We start from the raw sequence: 27,836 nt of genomic DNA, 5'->3' as shown, positions 1-27,836 counted from the left end.
GAGAGCTGGGAGGAGGGAGTGCTATAAGGCCATGAGGGAAGACCTCATGGAGAAGACTGTTTTGGGCATAGGGATCATCAGTGAGTGTGAAGGTCCTAAGGTGAGAGCATGTTTGAGGAACAACAGAGGCTGGCTTGCCTGATGCTGAGTGAGCAGGGTAAGGTTGACAAGAAATAAGGTCACAGAAAGAAAGGTATAAAAGAGATCCCAGAGACTAGTAAAAGAATTTTGACTTTCACTCTTTTATTTATCCAATTAATTGATTGAGCACCCACATGTTTATATTAGCAGCAAGCCTATTATCTCACCTTTGAGGTCTCTTTTCCACTTCAAACTGTTCAACAACTGAGGACTTACTTAGTTTGAAGAGGTTAGTCCTGCTTGCAAGTGCCAAGAGAAAGGTCACTTTCGTCAGTCCATTATCACTGTTGCTTTGGTTTTCCCACATGGGATCCTCATGGGAGCAGCCTGATGGATGCTTTCCCACTGTTGTGGCCATGCTGTGGTTGGTCTGTGGGCCCAGACCACAGTGGGGCCCTAAGTTTGAACTAAAAGATCACAGATCTCATATGTCACAAACACATGCTCAGCCATTGATAGTAAAGCTCAACCACCTTGCCAAGGAGCTGGGCTTGGAGTAGCCACATGCCATGACTACAGACTGGACTGGCCCCTGCCCTACCACACACTAATCCCTAGATACTGGCATAAATTCAGCAGACCTTGCACCTAGTGCAGTAGCACCGTTCATATTTATGAGTCAAATAAAACAATATAGGTTCAACACAAATGCACAAAGTATGGATATTGAGGCTCATCTCAGTGTGACTTCTCTCAACACAGAGGGGGAGGGTGGCATACTATTTAGTTTCCACTTCGTCAGGCATCACAGATTTATTTCTCCTGTGTAAGAGAGGCTTACTGATAGGTAGAATCTGTCTGATTTACCTGAGTGAACTCCACAGCACCCATTTCAGTAAATGACACTTAGAAAACATTTGTGGAATGAAATATGATACATTTGAAATGATCAAATCAATCTTTCATTTGTTGTGAAGTGTTTTAAAATGGATGACCAGTGAGAAAATAATTTTCCCATTCTCCTCCAAGCAGCTAATATTTGTGGACTAACGCATACAACGGTGTTTTCAAATTTTATTCAAACAGACTCTGCTGTACCAGATGCTCTTGCATTTTTGTTAGTTGGTCAAGAGACAGCTTTGCAAGTGGGCCAGAAGGCAAGGAAAGGAGGAAGGATCCAAAAGGAGGTACCACATTTGTATTTTGTGAGAATGGAAGAGAGGAGAGAGAGCCCAGCAGGGCAGGAGAGCCAGCTCCCCAAAAATGGCTCCTTCCAAGAACCTGAACACAAACAGAAGGGCAGGGGTGGCATAGGGACTGAGAAAGCCATCAACATCTTCTGGGGTCTTAGTTGAGCTATTTCACATCTTGAATTCAATTGGCTAGCAAAGTTAAAGACAGCTGTTCCCTTTCTACCTTGCTCCAGAGAATCAGGCAAACTGGCCTCTGAAGACTCACAGTGGGACAGATCACAGAGAAAACATTTCCACAGCACCCTTGGGACTGCCATCATTCCTTCTGAGAGCCCTGAAGACCTGGATTTAAATCTACTGTGTGATTTTCTCTTTAAGCTGTCCTCTGGTGCCCTGTTAATTAGCAAGTCTCTTATTTAAACCCACTCTCTCTTCCTCCTGCTTGTGATCCTGCAGTGAAGTCATAATGTTGAATAGGGTGCCTCCTAGCAGTTTCCATGACAACCAGCTAGAATTACCCCGGTAAAAGTTTGTGCCTTCACTATAGGCTCCTAGAAGAGAGAAGCAGGATGATGAGAGAGACAAGCTCTTATTCAAATACAAATACCTTCAACAATAGCTCCACAAATTACTCTGTGAAATAAATTGATTTGCATAGCTGCTTATTATATACTATAATACTTATAGTATAAGTATTAGATCTGACACAGTTTCCTCCCCTACCCTCTCCCTGGCTCATGTTTCCATAAATCATTTAAAGGAGTATTTTCTATTTATCTCTTCATATTAAATCTCATTGTAGATGTCTGCTTCTGGTAAAGAAATCAGAATTATGATATGCTAATCTTGACATTCTACTTCATTTAAAATTAATCTCCTTTCATAATTTGTAATATCTTTTCACTGTAAACTCCCTCCTTCCTCCAAGCATACCCACCAAACACCAAACACATACACAAGCAGCTTAAAGAATGGCCCAGAGAGGCTATAGTGAAACCCCTGCTTCTTTCTTTGATCACATCAAAAGGCAGTAGTCAAATAGGGGTTACACCGAGGCCCATGCATGTAATTCTACTCTAACTTCCAAATTAGGGCCAGCCTGGAATCTGATGATGGTGCTCGTCATCCCAGACTACTGCAAGGAAGCTTCCCTTGTGCCAATTTCTGAAGTGCTGCTGAAGTCATAGAGACCATGACACAGACTATAACACAGATGAGTGACTGTGTGCACTCCACGCTGTACCCATCTTCCTCACTCTCGGCAATTGTGCCAACTAACATGGGGCTTTCTGGGAAGAGGACACCTGCTAGGAAAAACACATCAACACTGCCCAGTCACTTTATATCACACTCAGATTGCTACCTCCTTCAGCTGAGTCATTGTGTGAGAAGCTGTCTTTGTACCGGTATTTAGGATATTACTTGGACATCAGCACAAACCCGTCCATGAAAATCCTAGGTGGCAATGCACAGAACCCTATACTCACTACATTCTTTAACATCTTCATCTTCAGTCCACTTCTCTCTTGACACCATTTCTAGGTGACTATACATGAGTAACAAGGACACAGTTGCAAGGATAGGACAATGGCTATGTCACAATAATAAATGTAACATTCACCCAGACAGAAATACATCAGATGTGGTTAAGATCACCTTTGGTTTCCACTGACACATTAGGAATCGTTATTGGATGTTCAGGATCAGAGTTTCAGAATATAGTATAAGTGGCTTCTACTTAGTCTTGTTACAAGTACTTGCTGACTCCTGAAGTAATGTAATGTATTGCCTTTATATATATGCATCCATGGCTGACTTATCCATTAGGTACAATACACGCAGTGCCAAGAGTCCATGATACTTTTAGGGATCCATGAAAATGTTTTCATTTCTTTTAAAGTCAAAAGAAAAAATAAACATAATTCAGCTGAGATTATATTCACCTTTAAACCCATGTAATCATGAATATCATTTTAAATATTTTTTAATGAAATAAGGAGCCTACAAAGGCAAAAGTAGCTGGGGCCCACAAAAGTTGTAATGAAGCCCCTGAGTCTGTCACTTTTTTTTTTTTTAAGATTTTATTTATTTGAGAGAGCGAGAATGAGAGAGAGAGAGACTACATGGGGGGGGGGAGGGTCAGAGGGAGAAGCAGACTCCCCGCCGAGCAGGGAGCCCGATGCAGGACTCGATCCCGGGACTCCAGGATGGTGACCTGAGCCGAAGGCAGTCGCTTAACCAACTGAGCCACCCAGGCGCCCCGAGTCTGTCACTTTTGTAAGGCCCTTTGAATCACACACATGAAGATGATGGCCTAAGACACTAATGACACAGCATAACACAGTAGTTTATAGAACCAGCAGTCAGGGTTCAGTGTAAAGCATTTGTCCTTCTAATAGAGTGTGTGTGTGTGTGTATGTGCGTGTGTGTACATGCACGCATGTGCATGTGATTTGCTGAAGGTCTTCTACAAAGCCACATTCCCAAATCACTGCCCTTAGTCAAGTAGCTTTCTTCTAAAACCTTTCTGAAAATTTAAGAATTGTCCCTTCTTCCTTCAAAGACTCAGGAAACTAAGTTGGCCATTTCTCATTATGAAACAGTTCATGTTCCCAGCTCCTTGGAAAGGCTGGAACAACGATTTTGAAAGTGGGCTATTTTAGCTAAGAACGTTAATCATGCTGATTCTGCTGTCAACTGAGGTTATACCATCTGATCTTCCATTTCCCTTGTCATAATCATTTATGCTTTACCCCCTGACATGACACATAAGTCCTTTTTATTATATTACATATTAAATACACCAGAACACACTAAAAACTCTTCATTACCCAGTAACATACAAAGTGGGTCCATCTTGATCTCCTCTTAAAAGCATCTAGTTACTGAAATGCCCAAAGGCCCTGCTTAAGGTATACATGCTGAGAAATGAAGAGGCATATAATATAGCCTTCACTCCATGAAGGCTAAAATAAGCCTTCAAGAAATTAAAAGGACTCAGTTTTTTTGCAGAGGGAAGGTTCTGGGAGGTTGGGTCCATTCAGTATACGAAAGAAAGGAAGGAAGAAAGGAAAACGACTTCATTGAAAAGTTCCTCCAGCCAGGTCCTATGTTGGTTTCTTTACCAGGTTATTCTTCTCTAAACCTCATGATCTACCTGTTATCTTTATTTTACAGGTGCAGAAAGCATCTTTCAAAAAATGAAGTGACTTGTCCTAAGTCACATGCTATTACTTGGTAGAAATAGGATTTAGATTTTGTTTGTGTGATATCAGTGTCCATACTCCTCTCGCCACACCATGGATCAGCAAACTTTGTCTGGGCTGCATAACAAGTACTCAACATTGCTGTTTGGGCATGAAAACAGCCACAGACACTGTGTAAGCAAACAGGCATGGTGGTGAACGTGTCAAACCTTACATACAAAAATAGGCAGCAGCTGAATGTGGCCCAACAGCTCTTGTTCACCAACCTCTGCTTTACATTGCCGGTCTCAACTATGGCTGCCACTGGAATCACTGGGAAGCTTTAAAAACTCTTGATGTGCAAGACTCCTCCCATGTCAATTAAATGAGAATCATTTTTAAAGCAACCTTTCCAGGTGATTCTGACAAGCAGCCATGGTTGAGAAGCCCTGCTTTACAGCTTGTTAAAGAATAAAGGCAGCCATGTTAGAAACAACTAACCATCTATCCAAATCTAGTTTCTCTCTCAGGAGCCAACCAAAATCCTCCCCTCCCCATCATACCTTCCTTATTTTGATCAGAAAAATTGAGTCCTCCTTTATCTGAATTCCTACAAGACCACGGTGCAGAATTAGTCCCACTGCAACAAAGTTTGTGTCATTGTCCAAGTGGTCACTCAAATCTTCTACTATTACTTGAAGTTCCCTGTGAGTCATCCCTGTCATCTCAAACAGCCTGTAAACTGTGGGCTTATGGCTTTACTCACAATACCTAGCACAGGACCAGCTACAAAGTAGGTGTTGGTAGGTGCAAAGAGCTTTCTTGTGGGGGAGAGAAATGAACATGTTGGGGGTTTGAAAATAGATTTGATTTGAATATAGTAAAGTTCAGTAGTTTTCCTTATCTTTCCCTTTTCCCCTACTCTGCTCCACCTTAGTTAATATCAACTCTACCCTTAAAGATCTTGGAATTGAGCTTGACTTTTTTCCTTTCTCTTATTCCCACATTGAAATCAGATAGCGCATACAAGAAGTTCTATTTTTAACATATTTACAAAATCTGGTCATTACTTACCACCTACACTGATACTATCCTGGTTCAAGTCACCATCTCTCACTTAGATTATTGCCAAATCCTCTTAACTGGCCTGCCTGCTTCTGCCCTGGCCCCCTACTCTGCCTGTTCTCAACACAGCATCCAGAGTATTCCTGTTCAAAAACTTTACTCTGCTTAAAATGCTCCAGTGGCTTTTTATTCCCCTCAAAGTAAAAACCAGTCCTCTCAAGGCATGCCATTATTCTCTGACCTCATCTCCTAATATTCTCCCCATTGATCACTCAATCTCAGGTACTCTGGTGTCTTTGCAATATCTTGAATAAGTCATAGACGTTCCTATCAGGGCCTTTGCACATGCTGTTTCTTTTTTGCCTGACCTCTAAACCCTTTAATATCTATATTGTCATCTCTCACTGGCTTCAAGTCTTTGTTCAGAGTCACCCAGTGAAGACTTCATGACCATGCTAACACTGAATCCCCCTTTCTCCTCTGATAAACTCTATACCTCTCTCTTATCTTACTCTTTCTCTATTATCTCTCCATAATGCTTTCCACCTTCTGCCTTCCTATATAATTTACTTATTTTCTTTCTTTATTGACTCTCTCTCCTAACTAGAATATAAGCTGCATGAAGGCAGGATCTTTGCCTGTTTTGTTTTCCTGTATCTCTAGTGCCTAGAAAAATGCCTGGTACATAGTAAAGAACATTTATCATTGAGTAAAGGACAAGCTATCAGCCTGATAGGCAGTTTCCTGAGAACACATATTTTGGTGTGATGGGCATCTGTGATTTTGGTCTATCAGACACCATTCACCTCTCTTATGGTAATAGGAGTTTTCTGATCTATAAGATACCATGTTATTTGAGTGGAGCAATTTCTCTCCTCCACCCCAGCTCCAAGAGTGGACACATGATCCTGGCCTTGGGTGCTTCTTGACTATAGTTACTGGACTTACTGGCTTAGCATTGAGCATGTCTAACCCAGGTCAATCCAAACACTGCTTGTGACTTCTTTGCTGAGAGATTGGGGAAGATTATTTTTCTGCTGAGGTTGCTAAGTTGATAGAATAAGGGTCTGGGGCTATTTCTCACCACATGGCAAGAGCTTATTCAAAAGATGGACAGAGAAATGAAGCCTGACATTATTGTTTGAACTCTGGACTCATACATTCCTAAAATGAAATCTGCTTTAGTGCTTCAGCTGTGTGACTAAATAAATTCCTGCCATTATTTAAGGTTGGGTTTCTGTCACTTGACACTAAAAGAGTCCTGAAAAGCAAATTTGATATGAAAAGACTCAATCCTATTGCTAAAAACATTTTTTATTGTTGTTTACTTTTTTCAAAGACTGATGACCTTGAGAAAACTGAGGCAATAAAAATTGAATAATTATGTAATTAATGAAAAGATAATACAGAGACTTCTTTTACTTGTTTGGTAGGGAATCATGTCTCTAATGTTTTATAATTTACTAATGAACATATTTAGCATTATTAATTTTTTATTCAGCTTTAAATTGTTAAGTTAAAGCATGATATAAGTCAGATTCTGGAGCTATGAATGAAGAAAGACATGAAGGGCCTCCTTGTGCTAGGGTAATTGCAAAATAAATGACAGAAAGGGCTTTTACCTTAATGCATCATTCATCTTAGCATCTCCCTACATAATGCTGGCCGCATGGTTGATATTCAGGAAATTTTTACTGAGTAAATGAAAAAACAATTGAATTATTAAGAAAGTATGTTATTCTTGACATTTTGTTGGGTCCTGAACTTCAATTAAAGCTCTTCCCTGAGAGAATGCTCACCTATGCACATAAAACACACACACACACACATACATACACACAGAGCTTGCATAAAATGTCTGGGTTTTGCAGTGTCCTTAAAGCACTTATAAACGTGCAGGGTATCCATGGATCCTAGGTTAAGAACTGCTTTGAAAATCCCACTGCAATATATGGCCCAGGCAGTATTTCCATCTAGAATTTTTGTATTGAAAAGGTGATAAACATGATTAAACACGACTACTGAAGCAGGTTATTGGATTGGCAGTTCTGTAGCTAAGTGGCTTTGGAGTTAGAAGTAGACTGTTTTTGCCAATAAATAATGTACAACTTCAGGTAACTTAACCTTTTTGAACTTGCCTCAGTTTCCAAATATATAAGATGAAAATAATAATCCAATCTCCCTCATGTTTGTAGCAATGACTAAATACTGCACAAAGAGCTATTAGCATTGTTCCTGCTATATAGTAAGCATTCAATAAATGCTAGCTGCCAAGGGTGTTAAACCATTTACAAAATATAATATTTTAAATAGAATGAACTCATTTTGTCTACCATAGCTCAGGTGGGAATGCTGCCTTCCAACAGAGAAGTAACTATGGGATCCTTCATAGCTTCTTTGGATTCTATCTTTGTGATATGAAGTTATATTTTTTATACATCATGAAAAGCTGATTTCTATCGCCTATGAATAATAGTGGTAATCTCTCAATCACTGATATCTTTCTGTAAGTAGGAACACTTGGACTACCCAAGGGTTAAAAGTTAGTTAAAAGTTGATCCAGCAGCTTTTTGGAAGACCCAGCCAGAATTGCCATCTACCCAATTCCTAGCCTTTCTCTTTAGTGACTATTGAAGATATTCATGTGCTGATAATAAAACTGATTATATTAATTGTTCAAACCACAAGGACTTCTTCATTATCTTGGGCAAATTTCCTAAACAAAAATGTGCTTTTATATCATTTAAAGGAGTATTTAAAAATTTATGGAAAACAAAATGAGGTAATTTCAACTTCTTCTTTGCCAATTAAAAAGTGTCATTATTTATTTGCTCTGCTCTGCACTGATTCATTCAACAATATTTAGATAGGATCTGTTATGTGCTGGTGCTGCTCCAGGTTCAGAAGGCCAATAAATACCCGCACCTGGGGTCAAGAGTGTTCTACTGGACTGTCTACTCCCTCCCTTCTATAACTCAGTGCCTGAAGATTTTGTTATAGGAATGTTACTGATAGTAAAAAAGAATGTCCCTGGGTCAAGGCTGAGCCCTGCAGCTGTGTGAAGACAGACCACTCTTCATTCTCTCCATCTTAAGTGGTCTTGCTCTGAATCCAGGCTCTCAAACTCAAACACCGTCAGGAGCCACAGAGACAGCCTAAATGTGAAGGTGGCTCAGCTTAGGAAAACAAGAGGGTTAGAGTCTCCTGTAGAGACATTCAGTTCCTGCTTTTTAAAACACAGTGCTTGCCAAAGCAAACTCATCTATCAGCCACTAGTTTCTAACCACTGCTGTTAATGAAACTCCAAAGGATGAGGGATTAAATCAGGTGTCAGCAAACCTTTTCTGTCAAGGGCCAGATCATAAATATTTTCAGCTTTGCAGACCATACAGTCTCTGTCACAAGTAGTCAACTCTGCCATTATATTGTGAAAGCACCCATAGACATACATAAACAAATGAGCATGGCTGGATTCCAACAGGAGTCACCCTGCTGGTCCTAGTTTGCGAACACAAGCTAAATCATACTTAACTACCTCCTTTCTCAGAGAATAGAGGAAGTGGGTCATTGTCTTCGTCACATCCCTAGAACCAAGCAGTACAGAGCATATGGCATATGCTCAGGGAATGTTGGCAGATGCAACAAATTCAGGAGAAGTTGTATTCTCTGATGATCAAGCTGGTATTCAGAGCTTAAACCTCTTCTCCCAGAAAAGGCTGAAGATCAAAGTCTCTAACTTGGAGGCATTCTTTTCTCTGTCCAGGGATGGACTAGATAAGCCCTGAAGTTCCTTCTAAGCTAAAAAAAAAAAAAAAGTTGAAGAAAACTCAGGACTCAGAAAATAAAGTCTCTTGAATGTTTCCTCTATCTTAGCTCCCAAGCGCAAACTTAAGCAGATTAGAAGACTCCAAGTATCTAACTACGCTTCGCACAACATAGAAGACAGTTCTTTCAGACTTGGAATGACCTTTCCAAGGCTGGAACCTGATTTGCCTCCTGCTGACGCCATCATCAAGGCGCCTGGCTAAAAAGTGCTGCATCGTTCTCAGTGCAACAGGTTAAACATCCTAACCTGTGAGCTGCTCTCTAAGGAGAATGTAAAAGGATTCCCTGAGCAAACTACCCACCACTGCTTCTGCCTTCTAACAAATAAAATGAAAAGCTGCTCCACCAACCAGCTGAGTTCCTGAAGCCAAATATCAACAGCACAGCTTGAGCACGGCTTGTTTAGAGAGTTTAGATTTGTTCAGAATAAAGAACATATCTCATCATGTCCTTTTTAGGGAGGAAAAGGAGGGGAGAGCAAAGCCAAACGGAAAAGCCCCACAATCCTCTGGTTACAAAAGCCAAATTACCCAAAGGTCATTTATACCAAGTGTCATTATAAATAAAGGAGTCTGGGTCTCTTTTAGAAAGACTTTTAAAAGCAGAAGAGATAGCCTAAATGCTTTTTGCATTTTGTGCCTCCTTTTTATTTCCCTATATGTAGCACTCATGAAAAAAGATCTCTTTTAAACAGGAGCAGCTCAGCTTGCTTGCTTGGCCAAGGTCTCTTCAAAACCTATGTAAGGAAACAGGAACAGAATTCGAGAGGGAATTTGGGATTTGAAAATACACTATTTTCATCCAATCCATTCCCTGGGTTTTATAGTCACTGGGTCAAAGGGCTAGGTGAGGATCTTCCTATTTCATAGGTAGACTGTTCCAGAAGGAATATGTTAGAACACAAATGCTGCAGTCATACACCTGGCCTCAAGCTAGCTCTGCACCCACAGTCCCAGCTTGGTTGAAGCCAGGCCTTTCCCAAGAGCTTTGTCAAGGGCCCTTTGGGGGAAAGGGTCTGGTGGTCTGGGTTTTGTTTTGTTTTGTTTTTAAGTAAAACAAACATGTTATATTTCCAAAAAAAGTAATAACCTTTTTTTTTTAAGATTTTATTTATTTATTTGTCAGAGAGAGAGAGCACAAGCAGGGGGAGCGGCAGGCAGGGGGGGAGCAGGCTCCCCACTGAGCAAGGAGCCCAGTGTGATGTGGGATCATGACCTGAGCAGAAGGCAAATGCTTAACTGACTGAGCCACCCAGATGTCCCAAGAGTAATAACTTTTTTAAAAAGTATAACTTATTTGCTCTATGCCTCAGTTTCCTCATCTGGAAAATGGATGTAATAATAAAACACACCTCACAGAGTTAGCGTCTGGATTAAGTGACAATACCAATTCAGCATTAACAGAGCCCGGCATGTGAAGTAATTGCTCTGTAAATGTTGGCCATAATCCTTTGGCTGGAGTTCTGTTGGTGAATAAGATGCATAAGAGTATCAGATTTTTGTTAATTTACATCTTGCTCTCCTACCTCTAGGGACAAAGATTTTTGAAGTATGATATTTTAATCCATGAATACATACAAAATTAATTTTTCTTTTTGCTGAACCAGTAAGGAAAGTCAGAAAAAGCAAATTTATATTCTCTTTCAAATTCCCATGACGCTACCAAGGTCAGAAATGTTATGTTTCAACAAGATGGCTTGGATAGAAGATGACAGTGTGATTAGAAACTTCCACTAGAAAAATTACCCTATAACGCCAGGTCCCTAAAGCACAAGCAGGATAAGCCAGGTGGTGACTGCCTTCTAACAAATATAATGACACAATTGTTTACTTGGTGCAATTTTAATTCAGCCTTAAAGCTCTTTATAGTCAATTTTGATAACTGATCCCCTCTAATGGAAGATTAAGTGCCTTGAGGCAAAGAAAAAAAAAGAAATTTGTTTTGACTTTATGGGATCAATAAGTTCTGGAAGCCACTAAATTACACAGTGACAAGGTCCTGAGTATACTTAAAAATATAGTTTTAGATTTCAGTACAAAATCTATTGCCACGGCTTAAAATGTATGAAAGCAGTTAATATTAGCAGGTGAAAAATCACAAGTGTAATTCTATCCTTTGTTTGGTTTCAGGACAAAATTTATCTGCTAAATGCAGATTTAAAATGCTTTGCTGAAACTTTGGTCATTTAATTGTACCATTTCTATTAAAAGCTCTTGAATGTGAGTACTCAATTCTGTAAATTCCTAAACCTAAGTGCTTGCATCATGCAGCCAAAGACCACATTAAGTCCAGTTTTTCAGTAATGTGCATCTCTGTCTGGGAACATCACCTGTGCAGGAATCTGAGGACTGGGTTACTATTTTATACATTGATATTTGGCTCAGGCCCTGACCCAAAGGGATCTCTGAATTAAAAATAGTATTCTCTTCCTATGGTGATGAGTATGCTGTAAGACCAGCAATCTCTACCTTCCTTTTGGGGTGAAGCATAATGACAGGGTCTCTGAACCTCCCAGAAATTAGATAATTAGGTTCACAATCTCACAGGCTCAAGGATTCTACAGTTGCCCACATCTCTTTCAGAGAAGTTTACCAAGTGCATTAGATAAGCACATCTATATGGCACTGAATGTCACACTCTTCAATACATCCCTGGTTGTATTATTGCAGTTCCCTGTTATGGAAGACAAGCCCAAAGACTCTCCTTTCTTAAGGTGACTTCTCCTCCTGCCTAAGGGTTGCTAGCCAGGAGAGGCAAGAAAGGAATAATGACTTCTCCTTGGCATTTTTTATATGGCGGGGGGGGACTCTAAAATCCCAGCTTCCTTTTGACCTGCTCTCTTCTGAACCTTATAAGACACAGGGGCAATGATGCACAGGAATGACAAAGAACAGATCTAGACACCCAGTAATTCCCCAAGGCAGACAAGCAATTAAACTGTAACAGATCTAGATTATGAGGGACACTTTCCTTGTTGCTAAAATGGGCAGCCCTGAATCCCCTTAAGATATCAGATTATAAGGCTACTGACCTTATTTCGAGGAACTGTCCCCCTCTAAACGCCCTAAGCTTCTGACCTCAGGCTTCAGAAATCTACACACTCTTGACGTTTTCGTTCAAATGTGGTGATACCAAACAGCCATCCTATCCATGTATAACTTAAACAAATTCTACCCTGCGGAATCGGATAAACAGGTGTTGGTGACCTTACCAAGACTGAGATGGTCTCCAATGTGGTTCTTTCCTAAAGGGTTTTTAAGGATAATAGTGACTTGAGGCAAAGTTCACTTTAGGTTTTCTTTACAACAGAACTATTGTATGAGATTCTTCTCTCCTGTATTTCCTCTGGAGCCAGTTTTCATGAACTGAGGCTAAGAAAATGTATTGACTGCTCACCTTATTCAAAGGATTTATTTATTTGCTTGGGCTTAAAAGTGCACAATTCTTACGAGTAGGGTTGGTAACAGAGAAACCAGATACTCCATATTAATGACCATATACGGTTTCTGGGTGCAGATCCGGTTCTATCTTCAGGAGCACCTCCCATGAGAGTTAGGAAATTCATAACTGGCAGGATAACTGTTAGCATTGATTGATGAACTCCTGGATGATGCAGGCTTGGTTTGTCTGGCATTTGTATCCATGCCTTGGCTGAAAGTTTAGAGGGCACACTGATTTAATTTGTGGATGACAGGAGTCTGGAAAGGATAGCAAATGCATTGGGTGATAGAATGAGAATCCAAAAAGATCATGACAAGCTGGAGAAATGAGATAAATCTAACAAGATGAATTTTAACAACAATAGATAGAAGATCCTGCACTTAGATACAACAAGCCAGGACTCACAGTACCTTCCAGGGAATTTATTGATACAAATCACCAAGTCTGGGAAATTTTTTTCAAGACTTTATTTATTTGACAGAGAGATAGAGAGCACAAGTAGGCAGAGAGGCAGGCAGAGGGAGAAGCAGGCTCCCTGGATGCGGGACTCGATCCCAGGACCCTGGATCATAACCTGAGCCGAAGGCAGCCGCTTAACCGACTGAGCCACCCAGGCGCCCCAAGTTTGGGATATTTAAGTACAGGTACCTGGTGTGCATGTTGGCGGTTGGGGAGTGTACAGTTTAGCAACAGCAGGTATGCAGAAGATTTGAGGATTTGTGTTGAAAGCTAATTTAGGCAATATGATGTGGCTGCCAAAACTCAATGGAATCTCAGGTTGCTGAAACAGAAATAAAAACAACACTCAATTGGCCATGCAATGGTGGGAGTTGGGGCAGTGAGAAGGAGGAGTAGAAGGAAGAGGTCAAGAATGTCTTTTTTTTTTTTTTTTATAAAAGGTTTCTCCTTCATTTGGTGTAGTATGTCCTCCAGCAGGCTTCTGAGAATAAATTCAAGGAAATATTTGGATACTTGATTTCTGGAAAATATTGTTATTCTATCCTCATATTTAATTGGTTTACCGAGTAGGAAATTTTAGGTTGGAAATATTCTCCTTTTGAATTTTGAAGGTATGCTAGCCATTATCTTTTGGCTTCCAATATTGCTGTTGAGAAGTCCAATAACATTCTATTTCTTGATCCTTTGTACAAAACCTGTGTTTTTCTTCTGGAACATTCTTCTCTTTGTTCCAAGAATTCAGAAATTTCACAATGGTATGTGCTTCCTTCATTGTGTTGGGCTCTGGTGGTTGGTTCAATATTGATACTTATATCCTTCAGTTCTGAGAAATCTTCTTTAATTATTTCTTTGGTGATTTCTTTCCTTCCATTTTCTCTTTCTAGAATTATTATTATCATTTTTGTATTGGTTCTTTATGTGCCAGGCACTGTTCTAACCACTTAACAAGTATTAACTTTTTAAATCTTCATTGCAATCCTATTTTCCATGTCTTTTAACTTTTTGCTCCATTTTGGGGGGGTTCCACTTCTTCTTTGAGTTTGTAATTTCTGATGTTTCACTTTCTAAGAGCCTCCCCTTTTTTGTTATCTAAATGGCCTTTTAAAAATAGTATCTTGATCTTATTTTGTAAATACAACATTGTTATCTGAGGATAGGTTTTTTTTTTTAACTTTTCTCTTTGCCTAGTTTCTGTTTCATACTGGTTGTTTTTGGTTTCTCTTTCATGTACAGGATTATTTTGGGCTACATTTAAGAATGAGATACTCAAATGCCTTTTCAAAGCTCTTTGCCCTTGAGCTTATCATTTGATATGGGAGGACTATTTCATTTGGGGATCAATTGGTATCAGTACCTTTAGGTCTTTTCTTCAGGCTGATTACATTCCCCAGACAGAAAACTTCTAGTTGTTCAACTGGTTAGAATACATCTAGCTTCCAGACATTATTAGAGCCTAGTAGAGGAACAGAGCCATTTAGAATGTAACCTTTTACGTAATTCTCTAGCATCCCTCAGTCTAGAGACCCTCTGATTTACCCACTCCAGAGAACAAACTTTGAATCTTCACCCAGAGTGGGGGATTGGTAGTCATTTAAGCTACATGAAGTTGGGGAGGGAATCCAGATGTCTAACTGCTTCTCAACCAGACACTAAAACAATTCTACTCCTTTTAAGTTCCACCTGTCCTCCCACATCCAGGGGCACCTGATACCACCTGTTCCTGAGTCTCTAGAGGCCGTGCAGTATATACCAGACTGCACCCTGGCTTTCCTTCATCTTCTGAGGTCTGCCAAGCTTATGTCATTTAACCACTTCATTGATATCACCTCTCTTATTCTTTGTCCTTGTGGGCTTACATCTTTACAACAACCTGTGTAACACCACCTTTACAACTTACTGTGATTTCAGTGGGTTTGGCAAGGACACACAGGTTAAATTTGTCTGTTTAACAAGAAGTTTGGCATAAAATTTTTGTTGCAGCATTTGTAGAGGTCAAAAACTAAATCTACAAGAAAACCTTCCATAAGCAAATTATAGATTGTGCTGTGGCTCATACCTTGGAGTATTAGAATGAATGGACTATATCTATACCAGATTATTTGAAGGATTTCCATGATGTATTGTTAAGTGAAAAGCAAGTTGTGGAAAAAGTGTATAAAATATTATTCCACTTTTGTAAAATGATGGCAAAATCCCTATAAATGTAAATATATATTTATAATATTTTATGTTAAAATTGTTTCCCAGTTTGAGGAAAATAGGGGGTGGGGAGAGGCTGAGTGGAGTGAGCACAGAAGAAAAAAGTAAAAGACTAGAAGAATATAAATGTGTTTATAATTAAAATAGTATGTATAATATTCTATTAATGTAGCTTTACCTACATATTTGCATATATGCTTAGAGAGATGTACGAACCTATGGTTACTGAAATGTTAAGAGTGATTTACTCTGGATAATAAGATTATTTTTGTATTTTCCTATACATTTCTGTACTTTTTTTATAGTGAGCATATATTATGTAAGTAACATGGAAAAAAATCTTTAAAAATAAAAGTTCACAGCTACCCAAAGATGAAAAGATCTACAAATGGAGGTAACAGAGTATATTCTTGGCATGGTGAATAAAGGCACAAACATTGTAGCCAGAGAGATTTGATTTCACATTCTGGCTCTAACGTGAATAAAGCCATTTAGTATTAAGGCTTAAGAGCAAGAGTTGCTTGGAGTTTGAATCCCAGCTTCACCATTAAGTGGCTGTGTAATTTGAGCAAGACAATTAACCTCTCTGTGCCTTAGCTTCCTCACTCAAAAAGGGAATTAGAAGTATAATAATTTGGGGGCACCTGGATGGCTCAGTCGGTTAAGCACCTGACTCTTGATTTCGGCTCAGGTCATGATCTCAGGATCATGATCTTAGGGTGGTGAGATCGAGCCCCACATAGGGCTCCGCGCCCAGTGGGGAGTCTGCTTGAGATTGTCTCCCTATCTCCCTCTTCCTCTGCCCCCCTCCTCCACTTGTACTCTCTCTCTCAAATAAATAATCTTTAAAAAAGAGTATAATGATTTTACTTGCCCCATAGTGTTTCAATGTAGATTAAAAGAGTCAGTATTTCTAAAGTGGTCAGAACACTGCCTGGCATGTAGTAATAATATACATGCTTGAATTTCCCATTTTTCTGCCTTCTCTGGTTTAATTCATGTATACTTTGTATGATTCCATTTTATCTCCTCTCTTAGCATTTCCTTTAAACTACTTCATTTAACTTTTTCAGTGGTTATGCTAGAGTTTACAATATACACCTTTAACAATCTATTTTCAAATAGTACTACATCTTTTCACATGTAACAAAATTACCTAATAACAGAATATTTCCAATTTCTTCCATCCCTTGTGGCATTGTTGTCATTCATTTCACTTATTCATATAATCTAATCACCTAATACATTGTTCTTATTATTGCTCTAAATAAAAAGTTATCTTTTAGATCAATCAATTCTATGATACTCTTCCTTTCTTTATGTAGATTCAACTTTTTGATCTATATCATTTTCCTTCTGCCTAAAGAATTTCTTTTAACATTTCTTGCTGCTACAAAATGAATGTCTGTGTCCTCCCTACCCCATAAATTCATATGTTGAAACCTATTCCCCAATGTAATGGTATTTGATGGTGGGGCCTTTGGGAGGTTATTAGGCCATGAGGGTAGAGCCCTCATGAATAGGCTTAGAGTCCTTACAAAAATCAGTCCAAAGAGCTTCCTCACCCCCTTCTGCCATGTGAGGACACAGTGAGAACAGGGAGATCTATGAACTGGGAAGTGAGCTTTCACCAGAAACCAAATCTGCTGGCCCAGCAGTATTCTCTGTATTTTCCCCTGGAGTGTAATATGGAGAATGTTCTTGGTGTATTTCACAATGATCATGCTTTTCTTTCCATGAATAGATCCACAAAGAGCTCTTTCTCTGATCTTTACCTTGAGAACCTGGTGGGGTTCCTGGATGTAAAGCCCACATAAATAGGGAACCCCCACTAAAATTGTGACCCCCCCAAGTAGTTTCTCACCCTCATGCCAGTCCACACTCAGCTTCCAGCAACTTGCCAAAATTATCATTTAAGTGTTTATTATCAGTTTATGGATTCAGTGGCTTCTGCTCCAGGTAAGATTTCAGCAGTACTCTGTATTCACCTGCTTCTCCAGACTTGGGGGTAGCAGTTTGCCCCATGAATGTAGTTCTCTGATGAGTCCAAGAAAAGTAATTGATTTTCAGTTTGTTAAGCTTTTTCTTATTGTTAGGATAGGAATGATGACTTCCAAGCTTTTTATATGTCGGAGTTGAAATCAGAAGTCTACATATTTGTTTTTAAGAAATTTCTTAAACTCTCTGAATCTCAGTTTCAACATTTATAAAGTGGGAATAGCAATTCCTATCTGCTAAGGTGATTATGGGGAATAAAGGAGAAATACCCAGCACATAGTATCCAGCAAATGATCAAGTACTAGTACCCATCCTATTTTCCCCATAGTGAAATCTTTAGAGGTGTACAGGCAGAAGTAGAAAGACCCGTAGTAGGGGCAGGTATGGGAGATTCAGTATTAGAAGGGTATTTGGGAGAAAAATTTCTTTTAAATCTTTTGTATCTCTTTGTTACCTAGTTCTTTTGCTCTCATTTTGCAAATCTGGTCACTCCCAAGGAGAAAGTTAATTAACAGAATATGCAAATTAAGAAGCAGTTATAACACTAACATTTTCTTATCAACAGCTAGTCTAGTTCTGTACATGTGTAAATCAAGACATCGGTGTCTGCAGCAATGGAAACTCACACTGGAAACTTGCAAGTATCTTGCTATCTAAACAAAACTGAGATGCATAGAAATAATGGCTTCTGAAAGCCTCTTTATCTAATGCAGTGTCCTAAAAGGTCAATGGTATGCCACCAGATGAATGCTGAATTTGAGCTTCATCACATCCATTGCTTCATCTTGGCAAGTACTGGATGGGCTGGTGAAACAATAGCCTGGCATGCAGGCAGGCAAGCCTCTGGGCAGAGGTGTCCATCCCAGAGCTAGAGCACTGGTTTCTTCACCTGACCTGCCCTTTCAATCACATGGAACGAAATCTCACTTTTCAAAACGGAGACACACTGGATTTTGGTGTGCTTTGCTGGTTAAGCAGCTCCCCTGAGGGCAAAGCAACTGAGTTGTTATAATTCTCAGGAAAGGGAGGTGTGCTAGTGAAGGGATTGCCACACTGCCATCTCACCTGCCCCCACCTGCTATGAGGAGTTTCTATGCAGCAAATAACACATCTTGCCAAATATGCTTTGCACAGCACTAACTGAAGACATACACCTGACCTTCAAGGCATCACAATGGCTCTCTGTCCTTTTACCGTAGAAGAGACCCTGGAGGATCAGGAACGATAGAGTCAGAGACTCGTTAAAAAAAATCCAGAATTGCAAAGATGGCAATTTTTGTACAGGCCCAAATATATTTGCTTCCTAAACACTTCCTCCCTCCACACTTCCCACTTTCACTAAAATTTTTTCTCTTATTTGTTTAAATGAGACAAAACTCTGGATCTTTTAAGTTAAAATAAGAAATTGTGCAAATGCATGGATTTTAAGTTGTTTTCTATTCCTTTTGATTTGACAGTCACATTTTAATTATTTGTATTACTTAAGAATACTGAGCTATCAATCACAATATTACCAGAGCAACAAATTACCAAAATAAACAATCAGAATTACTTGTTGTTGTTGTTGTTAAAGATTATTGGCTTAGTCAGCATTCTTATAGGAAACAACCTCTGACTCAGATGGTTCTGAGACTTAATGAAGGAACTACTTGTAAAGGTAGTAAGGCTAAAAGAACCATTGGGGCACTCAGAGCTCAATAAGAGTGGGAAGCTATTTCTATCTCTAGGGCTGGAAGAGTAGGTGAGCCCGGGGGGCCCTGGAGTAGCCTTCCCTGATATCCTTCCCCTGACAGGGCTGTCACCATAACTAGAAACACAACCCAAAGCAAGGAAGAAGTGGAGTGAATGCCCTCCCCCTTGTCTCTTGGGTGAGGCAGGCCAGGCAAGGGCTCTTTCTCAGGCTCAAATAGAGGAGGGTCACACCTGACAGAGAAGGTCTCCTTAAATTTTGTGTCTTGTGGGCTTTGCTTGTCTCATCACAAGTCTTGGCTCTCTGATTGGCCAAAGCCAACAAGGCCATCCACAAGGGAGACTGGAGGATGCATTCATGGGGTTCAGCCTCCTGGGGCATAGGGTAGGCATCAAAAAAAAAAAAAAAGAGAGAGAGAGAGAATGGGTCTTGGGGAGAGTCATAGAGCATAACAAGCACCATTATTTTCACAGGTCACGGCAACAATTTGTAAGTCTTAGGGCTCTTAACAAGACCCTTTTGTTCATATTATTTTCAAGGACAGATTTTGATAAAGGAAGAAAATAAGCTGGTACCAGTCATTCACAGACAAAATCAAGATTATATTCTTGTGACTACTTGTAATTTAGCGTTTTATCAAATTAGACTTTTGGAACTGGTTTTATGGGGGAAAGATCTCTCTCCATCTGCAGAAGGAAAGAAGGAGATCTTTTTCATCTCTTCCTGTGACTCCTCTTGTTAATGATGAAAACTTCCATTTTTAAGGCCAGGCTCTAAAATTTCATAAAGTCAGCATTATGAGCAAAAATGGAGTTCAATTTTACTAACAGAAATGGATCAAGGAGTAAATGATATTTTACTAATACTATACATCCACATAGCTTTATTCTCCCACACACTTGATACACTTTTTTTATATATCATTTTTAACATTTCACAGGAGTCACTATATGCACAATGATGAAAGTACAACCCAAGCAGATTCTGGGTGGAAGCTCCATGATTAGCTAAGTGCCCTCTCCAGCTGAGCCACACAGCTCCACAGACCCTCCTCACCAACTGAGAAGCCCATTCCTCAGTGGCCAGCTGCCATGCACCCCAGAGCCCACTGTGTATACTCTTGGTTCTACACATTCCACTCATAACAGTGTTGAAATAAGAGATAACTCAAAAGAAGATGCTGTTAGAGCAAAGCACTTCTGTGTAATATCAGTCTCAGTGCAGAAATTGCCTCAGGGATTTTTAGGCTCTTCAGTGGTAGTAGGAACAGCTAAGAAAAGAAAAATATGTATCTGGTAGGTATTGAGTACCTATCTCTGTCAGACACTGTTAGACCCACTGCAAGCATTAGCCAACTTCAGTCCTGTGAAGGAGGTGCTATTTTGAGTGTTTTTTTATTTTAAGTTTCTTTCTTTCTTCTTTTTTTTTAAGCTATAGAAAGGAGCAGGGTGCCTGGGGGTTCAGTGGGTTAAGTGCCCGACTCCTGGTTTCAGCTGGGGCCGCCATCTCAGGTGGTGAGATCAAGCCCTGTTTCAGGCTCTGTACTCAGCTCAGAGTCTGTATGAGATTCTCTCTCCCTATGCCCCTCCTGCTCATGCTCTCAATCTCTCTCTCTAAAATAAATACATAAATCTTAAAAAAAAAATTTTTTTGTTTTTGAGATGAAAAAAGGAGGATCAGAGTGCTCATGAGGGTAAAGCTGGAAGGGGAGCTCAGGTCTGTACCTTCAGTACCCAAGCTCTCAACCATGGCCACATGGCCTCTTGGAGCCAGTGAGGACTGACAAATAAACCTTTCTCTTTTTTTAATTAAAAAAAGTATTTAGGAAAAGATTTTTTTTAGAGTAAATTAAAGGACCTATTTAAAATTTTTTTTAATTTTTTTTATTTTAGAGAGAGAGAGAGAGTGCACACGCTGGGGGTAGGGGCAGAGGGAGAAGGAGAGAGAATCTTAAGCAGGCTCCGCAACCAGAGCTATGCTGAGATCCTGACCTGAGCCGAAATCAAGAGTCAGCTGCTTAACCACCAGGGGCCCCTAAGGACCATTTTTTAAAAGACTTTAGTACAATAGAAAGCTTTGGAAGAAACTGCAAATAGTTCTTCTTCTAACAGAAGTAAAATATACATTCTTCCCCACTTCATTTTTGAAGCATTTGTAAAGAAAAAAGAAAATTGGAGAGAATGATACTTGACTGGGAGAACTTCTTCAGGAGCTGGGGATTTAGGAATGAGCAAGAAAGACACAGTTCCATCCACACACACTTTCTATGGTAGTAAAAAGATGTTTACAAAATACTAAGTGAAAAAAACAGATCACAAATTGGTATGTAGAGTATGAGCATGTTTTTTAAATCAAAAGAAAAATCTGTGTGTATGTGTTTGTCTTAGTCTATTCAGGCTGCTATAACAAAATATCATAGACCAGGTGGTTTATAAACAACAGAAATTTATTTCTCCAATTCTAGAGGCTGGGTGACTCAAGATCAAGGTGCTGGCAGATTCTGTGTCTGGTGAGGTCCAACTTCTGGCTTTGTAGATGGCTATCTTTGTACTGTGTCTTCACATGGCAGAAGGGAAAGCTCTCTGGGGTCCCTTTTATAAGGGCAAGTAATCCTGTTCACAAGGGCTCACCCTCATGACCCAATCACATCCCAAATGCCCTACCTCCCAAAACCATCACATTGGGGGTTAGGATTTCAACAAATGAATTTGGGGGTGGGGAAGACAAACACTCAGTTTATAGCAGTGTTTGCAACTGGAAGAATACTTATAAAGATGTTCTCGCTAGGTGGTAAAATAGAGACAATTTTAGCTTTATTCAGTTTGCTTTTATGTGATTTCTGAATTTTCTAGAATAAGTGAATGACCATGAACTCTCAAGGCAGGGACTGACTCTTCTTCTTTGCAATGGCAGTGTTGAGCTTGGTGCTGGATAACATGGGCACTCGGGAAGTGGTTGTTGACCCAGAGAATGACTGGCACTTTCCAATGACCACAGGTTTAGAAGGTACCAAGATTCTATTTTTAACATTTAGTGTCCAAGTTGTTGGAGCTGAGTTGCGTAAAATATCTTCATTTATCTTACTGGCTCGTTTGTCTGAGTGTCCTGGGTGGATTAGTTGCCCAATCCAGGTAAAATCAGAAGAGAAAATTCTTACCAGGTCATGAGATTCTGACTGGTTGAATCTTGATATTACTCTGGTTGGTATCCAGAGTATTAGATTCTTTGCCCTTCACACTGTGGTGATTGTTAAATTCGGCTGAGATATGTTAGGTGTCCTGAAAGAAGTGAGATTGCTTTGGACTAATAGGAATGTTAATGGATTTTGTCGCTTTGTTGAGTTCCTCAAATTATACTATTAGGTATAGAATATTATTTAGAAATTGTTAAAACACATAATTTTGGTCCATTGATTTTATATTATCCATACTCATAATTTGTGTTACGGATTTGTTTTGTTCATGTGCAGGCTCTTTAGACCTTGGTAACAAGCAAAGAACAAAGTGTTTATATATTCACTTGCTGGTATGTGAAGGGCTCTGAAATGTAGTTCTGGCTCCGACAGATAAGCCAGTCAATTTAAGTTATATTAAATGAATTCACTTTTTTAATAGAGCTTTAATTTCAACCTGGTTGGAAAGGGGCAGGGATGATAGAATGAAATTTAAAGTCTACAACAATTTCTTTTTAGGACATGATTTTCTAGATTTGGGTTGGAAGGCAGCACATGATGATCTATTACCATCAGCGCTGCGGGGGTTAAAATAGAATCTTGGTCATTTACATCAATCCTAGAATTTCTCCTTCCCAAATCAGGTTTTACCTGGTATCCTTTTATATCTAATTCCAATGAGCTTTTATAAAGCTTTTTGCTTTTAAACTTTATTATTTTTTTTATTGACCTTTGATCTACAAACAGAAAAGGCAATATGCAAGTAATAAGTGTATAGCTCAATTAATGAACCCGAAGTGAGCACACTCGTGTGACCATCACCCAAATCAAAACATAAACATTGCCGGTACTGCATGAACTCCCTTCTTGCCCCCTCCCATTTACCTCTCCCATCTCCCCAAAGACAACTGCTATCTTGACTTGTAACATCATAGATTATTTTGCCTGATTTTGAATATACATCTCTTCATCCATGTGGTTGTGTGTGGCTGTAGGTCTTTCATTTAATTGCTGAATAATATTTTCCTATTGCTGGGCACTAGGCTTATTTCCAGTTGCGGCATTAGAAATCTTCCTGCTGTGGACAATTCTGCTCGTGTCTTTCGTGTCTACATGCACTGTTGGGTATATATCTAGTAGCTGAATTACTGGATTCATTCAACATTGCTACATGATGCCAAATAGGTTTCAACATGGTTGTTAAGACTTCATACTTTGCCAGTAATGTATGAGTTCCCATAGTGCCACATTCTTGCTCATCCTTGGTCTTGTCCGTTTTTTTATTTTTGGCTATTCTGGTGAGTTTGTTCTATTTTTTTCTTAGTTTAATTTGTATTTTCTAGATTACTAAGGAGGCTGGACACCTTATAATGTGTTTACTGGCCACTTGTTGGAGTCATCCATTGCCTTGTTTGTCTGATCCATTGTTTTAAAGGATTCTTTACATTCTGCACATAAGTCATATGTGTTGCACATAACTTCTCTCACTCTGTGGCTTTTCTCTTTCACTTTCAATAGTCCTTTTTGACAAACCAAGTTCTTAATTTTAATGTAGTCTAGTTTATTAATATTTTCATTTATTATTTCTTCTTGTGTTCTGTTAAGAAAATCTTTGATTACCCAAAACTAAGAAAATGTTTTCCAATGTTAGCTTCTAAAAGCTATATTATTTTATCTTTTACATTTATATGTATGATCTACCTGGAATTTATTTGAGAGTGTGATATGAGATAGGATTTTGCAAGCTTTATTAAGTTTTGGAGGTCCCATGCTAAATAGAAGCTTGTTTTCTATCACTTAGAATTTTAATTTTGTATGTACCGGAAGACATCTTTCAGATATACTTAGAAAGATTTAAAAATCATATATCACTCTCCTGTATTTATAAAAAGAAAAATGTAAACAATATATTGGTAAGTATATAGGTACCATATGCTTGACCCTCCAATTCACCCTCCATGCTTTTCAGTCCTGCTCTATGCTCCAGGAGGCTGAATTGCATGAACTTTTTATGAAAGGGCTCCTAGCAATTTGGATTCTGGTTGGTTCATCCAATGGGAAGCCCCAGAGGGAGATCAGAGGGTTGGAAAGTCAGTAAGGGTGGAGTATTATTCTCCTAGCTCCTTCCCTTCCCTCTATCAAAGGCCCCAGATCCTGTAGACACCCTCTCCATCCAGCTACCTTGTCAGAGGCCTAATAACCACACCCTCTCCTCGCCCCTTCGAGCAATGGAGTGGTAACTGCTCCTTGCACTTCTGGTCCAGAGGTACCCCACTATCTTTGCTGGTTGTCCTAAACCCCTATAAATTGCCCCTTTATTAAACTCTCCTCAATTCCCCAATTTCACTGTACTAGTCTCTGCTGAGATCTTGGATAATACTGTGATGGTATTCTAAAATTTCTTGACCCACTGAGAATTCAAATCTCCTAAATCACTTTTCATCTTCTAGTCATCAATGTCTATGATTTTCAACATAATTTTATCACTGAGTCAAGGCCCCCAAGAGTATTAGTGATGTTGCATTTCTTAAATGAGAGCTCCACTATAGTTTCTGGGATTTTCTTACAAGTTGCTGGTACCCATTTTGTAGGTCTTGATGCACAGAGCATGACAATCACATCACAACAGTTACCGAGCCAACAGGAATTGTTAGATGCTTCCTGATTTCAGAGATGTTAAAAATTTTTAAATGTGTATCTTACAATCAATGAAATACTGTAATAATGATGATAATAATGACTATACAAAATACTAGAATCTTTATATGTGACATAATCTCCTTTAATGTCAATGGCAGTACTCTGTGGCAGGTATTATTATTCCCTTTGTACAGGTGGGGAAACTGAGGCTCAAGGACATTCAGGACTTTGCTCAGGATCACACACCTAGGCAGTGTCAGAGTTGAGACTCAAAATCAAGTTGATCTAATGTCAAAGCCTATAGTCAGAACCACTTGCCTCTAAGGCTCTTCAGCCACCTACAGATGATGAGAGAGCATGGTGCATTCAATACATTCCTAATGATCTGGCCAATCCCTTGGATTCCTTCCAGAAATTCCCAGGAACTCTCACCCCAATTCTAGGTCTCCTACTTTAACGATTCTCTTGTCTACCCCACCAAACAAGCCAACCATGAGAATAAAAACTGATTGTCCATGACACCTTTGGCTCCCAAGACACAGCAGCTCTAATAGACCTTTCACTCAATGGTTGATCATTCCTCAAGGCAAACAGACCCAAGTATGCTGCTGCCTTCCAGTGCACCTACAGTATTTCCAACTTCCATAAAAACAAAGCTTCATTCCAAGCAGCTAGCAGGGAAGTAACCTCCTATAATGAGCTTATGGAGCAATAGGGTTGTGGAAAGACATGGCAAAGCTTTAAACATGGATAACCAACATCAGCCCCCCACATATCTTGGAGGAACACAAGAGCTTCTGCTCTGGGAATCAAAATGCAGGTTCTGATGAGGTCATTAAGTACCACTGAACAGAATGAGTACATTCTTCCCATCACTGATGGTACTCAAGCATCATACTTGAAGGTTGTTCTAGTCTCAGTCCTTCTCAGGTGCCCTTGAAGGTCCCCTTGACATCTCTCTCTTTAGGGAAGTTAGATATATAGTAGTGCTACTAAAAGTCAGACCCGTGGACAGCAGCAGCAGCATCTCCTGGGAATGTGTTAAAAACACATATTCTCAAGCTGGATCCCAGATCTGCTGAATAGGAGACTCCGAGGGTGGGGGCCTGGCAACCTGTGTTTTAACAAATTTTCCTGTTCACAGTAAAGTTTGTGAATCATGGAAATACAGTATTTTTGCGAAAATTTTGACATTTATGGTGACCTCAAAGTACTTGCAACTGAGATTTAGTTATTGGATTAAAAACTAAAAATAGTACACATTTATTTTTTTTTATAATTTTTTTTTAAAGACTTCATTTATTTATTTGACAGAGAGTTAGAGAGAGAGCACAAGTAGGCAGAGTGGCAGGCAGAGGGAGAGGGAGAAGCAGGCTCTCCGCTGAGCAGGGAGCCGGACATGGGGTTCGATCCCAGGACCCTGGGATCACGACCCGAGCCGAAGGCAGCCGCTTAACTGACTGAGCCACCCAGGCGCCCCTAAAAATAGTACACATTTATTTTAATATACCAGATGTTACAAAGATATGAAAAATCCATCATTTCTTCCTCTCTGGTCCTAATCTTCAGAGGTAACCAAGGTTAACAGTATGATAGAATTCATTCACACCAATCTATGTTTATTCACACATACCCAAATATATATACTCCTATTTGGACTTTTTCCCCTTTCTACTTTTTTTGGTTGCTACAAAATTAAGTTCATATCCCAATATGCACATGGCTTTGCATTCTGCCCTTTTCACTTAATGTATCATGGACATCCCCCGAAGTCAGTACATGTAGTTCTAATATTTTTTTTCCTTAGAAGTTGTAAGATATTCTAAAGCATGAATGCTCCATATTTTATCCAATATTTTTTACTGATAGACATTCAGTACATTTTCAGTTTTTCATAGAGGCTAAATTAGAGGGCTCCCACTGTGAAAATAATTTATGGGCTCAGATCTACTCATGGGCTGAATTTGAAGCTGAAAAGGCAGATATATGAGAATATTCTTATGCATAAAGAAGGACTTATAAAGATTGCCTGAGTTACTCAAGCTTCGAGTATTCAACAAGCACTTGGCAATGGTCTACTGTGTGCCAGGACTTGTGCTAGTTGCTTGGGGATACAATGGTGAACAAGACAGAAATGATTTTGATTCTCATAGAACTCACTCTCCAGTGAGGTGACATACAGGGACAGAGGACAATATTAATGCAGTACGATAAATGTCAAGAGGTGCCAGGTAAGCTATGACCTGTCAACAGAATAGGAGTTAGTCAGATGAAGGAGAAGTAGTGACCAAAATAGAGGGATAAGCATGGTGAGTTTAGAGGAATCTCAAGTAGTGTGAGAAGGGGAGAGAGAAAACTAGAGGTACAAGCAGAATCCTAGTCATAAAGCTACTTCTAAGTTTCAAATTCTTCCTGAAAAAAACAAGGAGGTCCTGTTTACTATAACAGAAGGGTATCCATCTCTTCCATTATATAAGCACCTCTCATTAGAAATGGAAAGAACCACATTAGGCAGAAAAATGAGATAGGAAAAAGACTTGGATACTTTAAGCTGAATGTTATGCCATATCTGAGTACATAAAATAAGGAACATTCAATAAACACAGACAGGGAACACCCTAATCAGGATAGTTTATACTCCTGATGAAATCTGTGCTGTCATACGTGTTGATTCTCACTCACTGAAAATCTAAAATCTATAATGTGGAAAAAGTACTTGCAAACAATATTTGCTGAATAGCTACAGGGTGTTAGATTCCAGGGATATAACAAGGTGGAGATTTTTATTCACTATATTCCATGGGAATATGATGCTCATAGGAAGAGTAGACTTAGCCAAGGACATGTGCCATGTGTATGTAAGTTGAGTGTTTGGGGAAGGATGATGA

At 39.4% G+C, this 27,836-nt stretch overlaps 1 protein-coding gene across 4 annotated transcripts in view; it reads right to left on the bottom strand.

The window, feature by feature from the left end:
• The window catches only part of LOC141373793 (large ribosomal subunit protein eL31-like), a 121,790-nt gene that overhangs the window by 75,953 nt on the left and 18,001 nt on the right, over window positions 1-27,836 (bottom strand). Inside the window, exon 1 of one of the 4 annotated variants that reach the window (XM_073898582.1) lies at window positions 309-533. The exons of the other annotated variants lie outside the window; for them this stretch is intronic. The gene's annotated coding sequence lies outside the window, so the exon portion shown is untranslated. Of the gene's footprint in view, window positions 1-308; window positions 534-27,836 lie in introns of those variants that run through there. 4 annotated transcript variants of the gene reach the window in all.

The sequence above is a fragment of the Callorhinus ursinus genome, unplaced genomic scaffold (assembly GCF_003265705.2).
Source record: "Callorhinus ursinus isolate GAN/ISIS: 27379988/994484 unplaced genomic scaffold, GSC_fseal_2.0 scaffold12, whole genome shotgun sequence".
NCBI classification, from domain to species: Eukaryota; Metazoa; Chordata; class Mammalia; order Carnivora; family Otariidae; genus Callorhinus; species Callorhinus ursinus.
Note: the sequence above shows the minus strand (reverse complement) of the source record. Positions and strands in the feature narration are given on the sequence as shown.